Here is an 8,432-nt window from a genome sequence, read left to right as displayed (position 1 = left end):
CTCACTGCAACCTCCGCCTCCCGGATTCAAGTAATTCTCCTGCCTCAGCCTCCCGAGTAGCTGGGATTACAGGCGCCCGCCACCATGCCCAGCTAATTTTTGTATTTTTAGTAGAGACAGGGTTTCACCATGTTTGCCAGGATGGTCTCAATCTCTTGACCTTGTAATCTGCCCATCTCGGCCTTCCAAAATGCTGGGATTACAGGTCTGAGCCACTGTGCCCAGCCCATAATTTTATTTTATAAATATATACCATAAGAAATTGGCTCACATGATTATGAAAACAGAAGTCTCAAGATATGCATTTGCAAACTGCAGACCTAGGAAAGCTGGTGGGCTAATTCTAGTCCAAATGCTGATGGGCTTCCAAGGGAAAATCTGATGTTTCAGTTCAGGTCCACAGGCAGAAACACAAAACACAAAACCCAATGCCCTGGTTCACAGCAGTCCAAGCAGAAAGAGTTCCCTCTGACTTGTTCTGTTCAGGCCTCCAGCTGACTGGCTGAGGCCCAACCACATCAGAGGGGACAACCTGCTGTGCTCAGTCTGCCAATGTAAATGCTAATCTCATTTGGAATCACCCTCCCAGACAGACCCAGAATAATGTTGAATCAAATTTCTGGGCACCCTGTGGCCCAGTCAAGTTGACACATACAATTAACCATCCCACCATGAGATTTGCTGTGGCCAGTGGGATGTTCGCAGATGAGATGCCAGCAGAGCCTTGAAAGACTCTAGACCCGTCAGGCCACCCAGGTAGTCACTCAGGAATGGACGCTGATGGAGGGTGCTTTCCTGGCCACTGTGGCAGGCGAAGGGAGTGTGATGTCCCCTGTGCTGGTCCTTTGCAGGAGGTGACACATGCCGCTTCCACCTATGATTCCTGCCGGACTTGCATGAACAGACTGTCTGCACAAGGTGGAGTGTTCCAACCAACTTCTACAGATCTTGTAATTGATGATTTGGCATCCACTAATCATAGGGCCAAACTAATGGCCAAAGGTGTCTACATCACCCTTCAATCCCACTTTTGAGGTAGCATAAAAGTCGTATCACAAACCCTCCAGCCACAAACAAATCTGTGACTTGTTTCCTGCCAAATAAGGGCTGTCCCTACTTTGTGACTTCTCCCCTCTGTGGTCATGGAGGCTTCCATCCACGCTTCCTGTACTCCTGCCTCCCGCCCAATCCTGGCGCTGCCTGGGCAGCCCTGTGTGGCAATGCCAATGCTCCTTTTTCTTGGGAACTGTAAGAAACAAGCTCTTATTTCAAAGGCAGTTGTTCCTGTCTGTGTCTATCACTTTACCATACCTGAATTCAACAAATCCTGAATTCAAATCATAAAACATGGGGAATGCAAGCATATTATATGAGAAGAAGGAGTGGAATATCTGTGGACAGTCCTGATGGCTCAGACCCTTGGTTCCCACAGTGTCCTGAGCACGCCAGCTGATCTTCGCTGACATGACCTCCGTGCATGGCATTTGCCTGCCATTCCTGGCATGATAGGAGGTTATGGTTGTTGAGTGCAGCCATTCCTTAACCACTTTGCTATCCTGCCTTTTTATTGTCAATAAACACTATAACATATGCTAAATTTTAGCATCCTGTGAAATGAGAAAGGGGGTATGATATTGTTTCTAAGGTGGAAACCAAGACAGCGAGATCTTACTGCACCACTCTGTGGCTTCCCAGCTCCAAGTCAGTCTGATGATCCAGGTCTCACACTGGCACCTTCAGAAAATTGTGGTGCCAGGAAGTTAAAATCTTATTTGAATCCAAATAAAAGACATATTCAGACTCCTAGTGGCTCATGACCTGAAGTCTAAGGTTTATTCAGAATTGGTGGAGATAGCACTGGTAAATATATATGCTTTTTTAAAATGAAAGGTCCAAAATACGACAATTCCCTAAGCATTAAGTCAGACTGAGAAATTTGTACCAGTGATTTGGAGCCTGGGGGGAATGAGGCAAAAACTTCATGAGCTTATTCTGGGACCCCCACCTGAGTCAAGGCCTCAAAGCCTTAAGGATACAAAGTTCCAGTGGCGGCTTGTTGCCAATAACAGAAAAGGCGGAATCATGAGCAAGCCGGCTCTCTGCCCACCGAAGAGAGTGCTCGCAAATGCTTGGCAACACTCCCCGCCTGTGTGACTTCCTCTTTCAGCCTGGATGGCGTTCCACATTCACAGTGTGCATCCTCTTGACATTAAAGACATTATCCCATGGCGCTTACCCTGAGCAAAGCTTCCTCTTCTCAGCTCCTACAGTTTGGCTGATGCTGCTCAAGAGTCCCCCACAGTCCTGGCATCTGGTTTCCTTCTGGGAGGCATCTGCCCTGCTGAAAGACAAGAGGCTGGGGAAAGAATAAATAGAACAGGATCCCTGGGGCTCTGATTCTTAAGGGAAAGCAATATGACCTTGGCTGGTGGATCGGCTCACAAGAAGCTTAAATAGAGGCCCCGTTGCTCCCTACAAGAAGTTTGGACAAACTGTGATGAGGCATTTGAAAGAAAACCTTCCGAATACAGTGCAAATCCATATCATAAACAAAAGAAGCCTTTGGTATGCCCTGTGTGCCCCCCACACAGTGCACTCAGTACATAACTACACGCTGTTCTGCAAAAAAATGAAACAACTGGAATTTTTAATATCATGTCTGAGATTTCCTGTAAGAACATGGTGTACACGTTCTACTAAGTTCAAGGTGCGATTTTCCTCTAATTGTTTTCAATAGTTCTTTCCATTTTTAGCATCTTTCAGAAAAATATCGGCAGATTGCTTTCCCTAGAGGGAATAGAAGAGAATAAAATCCCATGATTTAATCTTTAAAAAGTTGAGAAACAAAAGTCAAAAACATCCAAATTTAATGCTGCCTTTTCTAGTTTATGCATGTTACATTAATATCTAAATGATGTCCAGAAGTATTCACTTGTGTCATATTTACAAAACTGGCTGACAGATTTTAAGAAACTTGTTTTGGCTTTTGTTATTAGTTCTCAGGAACACTTGACATGAAAGTTCTGGTTTTCTATAAAACAGAGTTTTGAAATTTTTGGAGAAATTTAAAATAGGTCTACTAGGTTCTGGGGAGGTCAGAATATTCAGATGACATAGCATGACTGATGAGGAGCGTAGGATTTTGTGCCTCAGAGCATTTACCATTGATTAAAGCCCTTTAGGTTGGATTCTGACCTGGAGGTAGTGTCCACTGACTTCACGGCAGTCTCTCTTCTGCAAATAGGGGTAGTGCTTTGCCTCATCGTTATGGAAATTATATAGTGGGATGTGAAAACATGTGATTTCCCCCTCAAAGTTCTAAACATTCCAAAAGTATCATTTACTCACTAGACCCTTAATAGATCTTTCTTCTAATATGGATTTTTTTAAAAAAATTTAGTTCACTCTTGCTTTCATGATTTGAGAAGGTGTTACTTAGAGAAATAAGGCAAAAGGAAAACTTTAAGGTTGACATTTGTCTAGTGTGCCTCAAACATTTCTAGAACATTAGATAAATTATCACTTGATCTCCTTTTTTGAAAGCAAATTGGTTTCTAGAAGACCCACTTTGACTCTAATGATAAGGCTTGTGGAGGTTTTCATCGCAGATGTTTATTTACATTGAGGAGAACCCCTGAACACAGTGACCAGATGAAAGGCAGCTCAGGGCCGAGCTCTCGGGACTCAGCTCTGCCATCAGCCACATTTTCCTCTGAGTTTATGAAAATGATGCACCCTTACACTCAATGCTACAGTTCTTGAGTTAGGATTGTGTAAGTTGATTATCCAAATTGGGCCATTCTTGTCATACCCAACTAAATCAGAGAAGAGGGGTCTGAGTAAAAGGCACTCAGGGTACACAACATCACTCTAGAAATGCTGTTCTCTGCAAGTCCCATGGCTGAAACTGCCTGTTATAACCAGAGACCACTTTTATCTGTAGCAGGCAAGATAACAACTGCAAATCAAAGACTAGTTTTGCCCACCACAGCACCCACCAATCAGACCTTACCAGCCCCCAAAACTTTGCTAATATCAAAGAACTTTCTCACAGGACCACAAAGGAACAGTCCTCTTTTTCCACCTTCGGACCACCCTGTCTGCCTCTATATCATGAATTGCAATTCTTTCTTCCTAAATATTCAATTTAGAGATTCATCTCTACGTTTTTAATTTGCTTTAGAGAAGGTCAAGCAGACACTTGCCAAACCCTGTGGTTTCTTTGTCAGTGTGTGGCTGGGTTCTTTCCTCTTCATTTTGTCCTCACTCAGAGCTTCCTTTGTCTGCAGCTTCCTTCTCACTGACCCACTCACCTCGGGTGGCTTCTCTTCTGTCGTGCCTTAAGAAGTAGCTGCTGCAAATCTTTCTTAATTCACTGGCGAATAATGGCAGCCTCTCCAGGCCTTCTGTGTCAAGACCTCAGTCCTGGTTGGCTGCAAAGCTCCTCACCCAACCTTGCCAGATAGACTTGTTTTGCTTTCTTCTTCTAGTCTTCAAATCCCACTCTGATTTTGAGGTTCTTTTGTTAAAGCCCAGCAGCAAGGATGGTGGAACGTGCATTGGGTGTTTGGGTGGCAGGACAGCTGGTTTCTAGTCTTGGGTTGGAAAATACCAAGCGATTTGGCTTTGGGGAAATGACTCCCCTTTTTGGTGTGAGGGATTATTTCTGGTAAATTGTAATGAAGGGATTTCATATCAGTCAACAGAAGTGGTTCTGAGCATGATCACTAAGTGGGAGCTGGAGTCATGGGGCCTCAAGGCTTATCTCCTCCAGGGCAGTTTTATCTCTGCCCCAGGAAGGAAGGACTGTGGTAATATATTTCCTGGTCTGGCTGCTGGTCAGAAGTTGTGAGGGTGATTGCCAAATGAATTCTCTATATGTAATCCAGATATCAACTGGAATTTCCTGTTCCTGTGATCTAGATAAGAGAGGCCTAACAAGCAGGCCACTTGCCATAGGTGCCAAGTTTATGGTCTGCATCATTTTTTTATGTAGGCTGAAACTCGCCCACATGACATCCGCCCAGATCTAAAATTCCACCTCTTCCTTGATTTCCACCTAAAATGTCACTCACCTGAGGCAAAGATCCACGGAGATTTGAAGGAGACATGTGAGAGTTCGCTTCAGAAAGGCATGTGCTCCTAGTAAATGTTAAATACTGAGATTCTTAAATGTTTCCTCATCCCCAAGTCTGTATGTTCTACATCCTTGAGAGGGAACCTAATAAAAGGAGTTATTTTTCTCAGTAAATGGAGTTCATAAAAAGGACTTTGAGATCTTTCAAAATATGATCTAATATAAGAATCATTTATTTTTGGAAACACATGTGTTTATTCATTCACAGTTGCATTCATTCATTCTAGGCTTTTTTGGTTTGGCCGCTACAGAAGAAATTATAAAACCAATTCAGTACTGCCCTGCCTCAGATACACTAATTGTCCAAATAAAGGAAGCCAAAGATTTCTGCATGTGAATTGTCCAGCTTTTAAAGTCAGCCATTTGGCCATCTGTGGCCATTTGGCGATGTGTTACATGTGTGGACTGCCAGGGTTACTAGTGTTGTCTTGACGGAAGGTAGCTCTTCAAGGAAGTAGTAAAAGCCAAACTGCACAAAGCAAATCCTGTAGCTGACAACAATGTGCCCAGGCTTTGCCAGATTTGCTCTAGTTATTCCAATAAGCACTATTCAAACTTATAAATAGATGAAAGGAGAAAAGAAAGGAGCCTTTAAAGACAAAAAGAAGGCTTCTTTCTGCCAGTGAAACATTTCTCAGGTAAGGTCACATCATCTGTAATATGGCTTGCAAATGTGTGGTTAAGATAATTTTTGGAACAGCCTAGACCAACCAGTTAAAGTGACTAGTGGTTAAACTCCAGGAGGCACAACTGAATATATATATGTATATATATATATATATATATATATATATATAAAATATATCTTCACACAAATACACACAAAAACCTTTTATCTCTTTATTTGTTATTTCACAAACCCTAATAACACTAAGCTGCATAATATCTCTCTTAATGATATAGGCGTTAAGAAGAAACTGCTTAGGCAGATAGTGAGAGTATGGGAATCCTCAATAGGTTTTGCTTTTTAATGAAAAGCAGCCCCAAAATCATTGTCTAACAAAGATCAGCCTGTAAGATGGAGCTGCAGACATAGACAAGCCAGCAGCAAGCTTGCACCGGTGAAGGTCAGCAGGAAAAAGCTACGGGGACTAGGCATGTTCAAAACAGAGGCTCCATCGCCCCTTCCCTTTGCCAACCACATGTACAGGAAGGAGCAGACAAGATGGCACCGGTCAAGTGGAAAGTCCATTTGCATAATAAGATTCTGGTGGGGCGACCAGCCTTCTCCGCATGCTGTGTAAACCTATGTAAGCTCTACGGAAATCAGACATCGCCTCTTCAAGCCTGCCTAAAAAATCCGGCACACTCCTTGCCGGCTGGTCTTCCCTTTGGGAAACTCTCTCTCTCTCTCACTAGAGAGAGACTATTCTCCTTTCTCTTTCTTTTGCCTATTAAACATCTGCTCCTAAACTCTTCCTGTGTGTCTGTGTTCTAAATCTTCCCGGCGCAAGACGATGAACCCTGGGTATTTACACCAGATAACTTTCCATATGATTTGTTGAGCCTTATATGCTAGGCACTGAGTTAGGTGCTGACTACAAATAGTTGAATTTGTTGTAATTTTCTAAAAACCTTGTATAATTTCCTTTGAGCTTGACCCTTCCTGTTGAAGTTCAGCTGACATTTTGGTGAGTGTTTCTCTGTGGACTGATTTACCCCGTAGATAGCTAGGCAGGAGGCCCGGACAGAGCTTGGGAAGGCTCTGCTTGCAGTGGGTGTGCAACGGGAGGAAGGTTTTCCCCATGAGCCTCTTCACTTAGGGTCCATTTGAACGGGATGTTTCTCTCCCAGCCCATCTTTAGGGGGAATCTGCCGTTGGTGAGTGGAGACAAAGGGCAGGAGTCGGGGTGTCACCACTGTATTACCCACCCCACCACCATCTCTGGAGCCAAATTCCCAGTCTGCTTAAGGCTTCGTCTCATATTGCACGTCCCCCACACACTGATCTTCCAGGTCTGTGAAGCATCTAAACCCTTTTCCATTTCAGGGCTGTTTGTGCTGTTTCCTCAGCTTCAATTTTGCCCCTTCCTGAAGTTTCAGGAAGTCCTCTCCGTTTAGACCTGATCATCAGACCCTTAGACCTTCCCTGCCCCTCTCCGTCAGTCCCATTTTTGTTTTTACGTAGCGTGTTCATCAGTTTTTATTTATTATTTGTCTATTCAGCACTTTTTTTTCTGTTTGTCCTGTTTTACTTTTCCATTAGAATATAAGCAATGAGAGGACAGGGCTGGGTCCGGCTTATTTGCTACTATATTTGCAATACTTATCTTGTAGGCAATTAATGAATGTAAATAAATTACTTTCAATGCTATGAATTATAATAGTTGCATTTGCTTCTTCACACAATTGTCCCATGATTAACATAAGCTTGTATGTGTGTTTAGGTTCTTTTTTTCATAGCATTTCCCATAAGATGATTATCTGAGTCAATGTATTGCTTAGGGTTCACCAGAGAAATGTGTGTGTGCACGTGTGTGTACGTGTGTATAGGAGGGTGAGACCGAGAGAGATTTCTTTGAAGGAATTAGTTCACATGATTATGGAGACTGCAAGACCAGAATCTGCAGGATAGACCAGCAGGCTGCAGACCCAGGGAAGGGTCCACGTTGCACTTCTGAAGGCCACCGGCTGGCAGCATTCCCTCAGGACTGCGGCAGGTCAGTTTTTATTCTATTCAGGCCTTCAACTGATTGGATGAGGCCCACCCACATTACAGAAAGCAATCAGCTTTACTCAGAGTCCACTGACTGAAATATTAATCATATTCCAACACACCCTCACAGAAATGGAATAAATAATATGTGACTAGAACAGTGTTTGACCACCTATCTGGGTGCCATGGCCTAGGCAAATGGTCACATAAAATGAGCCAGAATAGACAACCTGAAACTTTAATACCGACAGGCTTGTCCTGAGGTCAGGACACAACATCATCCAGCTGGGTGAGGGGCTTGCCATGTTTCCACAAGACCTGTGATTTTCAGCAATCCTTGAGTCTCTGAGATTCAGATGCCTTGTATATATAATAGGCAGATTAGTCTTAATCCAGAGATTGCAAACCGTAGCCCCCAGGCCAAATCCAGCCTCTCCTGCTTATGTGTGGCAACACAGGCTGAGAGTGGTTTTTATGGATGAACATTTGGGATTAATTTGGTTCTAGGGAACTAACTTTGAACTTCCAATAAGGAAAATATTATCTCCTCCTCAAAGGATTCCATTTATCTCTTTTGTGGACCTGTATTATCAAAACAAAAACTAAATGATTATGTTATAGTTTGAATTTTGTCAAGAA

General features: G+C 43.2%; 1 long non-coding RNA gene across 1 annotated transcript; it reads right to left on the bottom strand.

The window, feature by feature from the left end:
• Positions 1 to 1,811: 1,811 nt before the first annotated feature.
• LOC103890567 (uncharacterized) lies at positions 1,812 to 3,697 on the bottom strand. Its single transcript, XR_654884.3, has 3 exons — positions 3,574 to 3,697; positions 3,163 to 3,371; positions 1,812 to 2,356 (listed from the first exon to the last, which is right to left on the bottom strand). It is a non-coding gene; the product is annotated as an uncharacterized LOC103890567 (long non-coding RNA).
• Between the last annotated feature and the right edge of the window lie 4,735 nt (positions 3,698 to 8,432).

The sequence above is a fragment of the Pongo abelii genome, chromosome 3 (genome assembly GCF_028885655.2).
Source record: "Pongo abelii isolate AG06213 chromosome 3, NHGRI_mPonAbe1-v2.0_pri, whole genome shotgun sequence".
NCBI lineage: Eukaryota > Metazoa > Chordata > Mammalia > Primates > Hominidae > Pongo > Pongo abelii.
The sequence above is the reverse complement of the archived record's forward strand: the minus strand, read 5'-3'. Positions and strand labels throughout refer to the sequence as shown.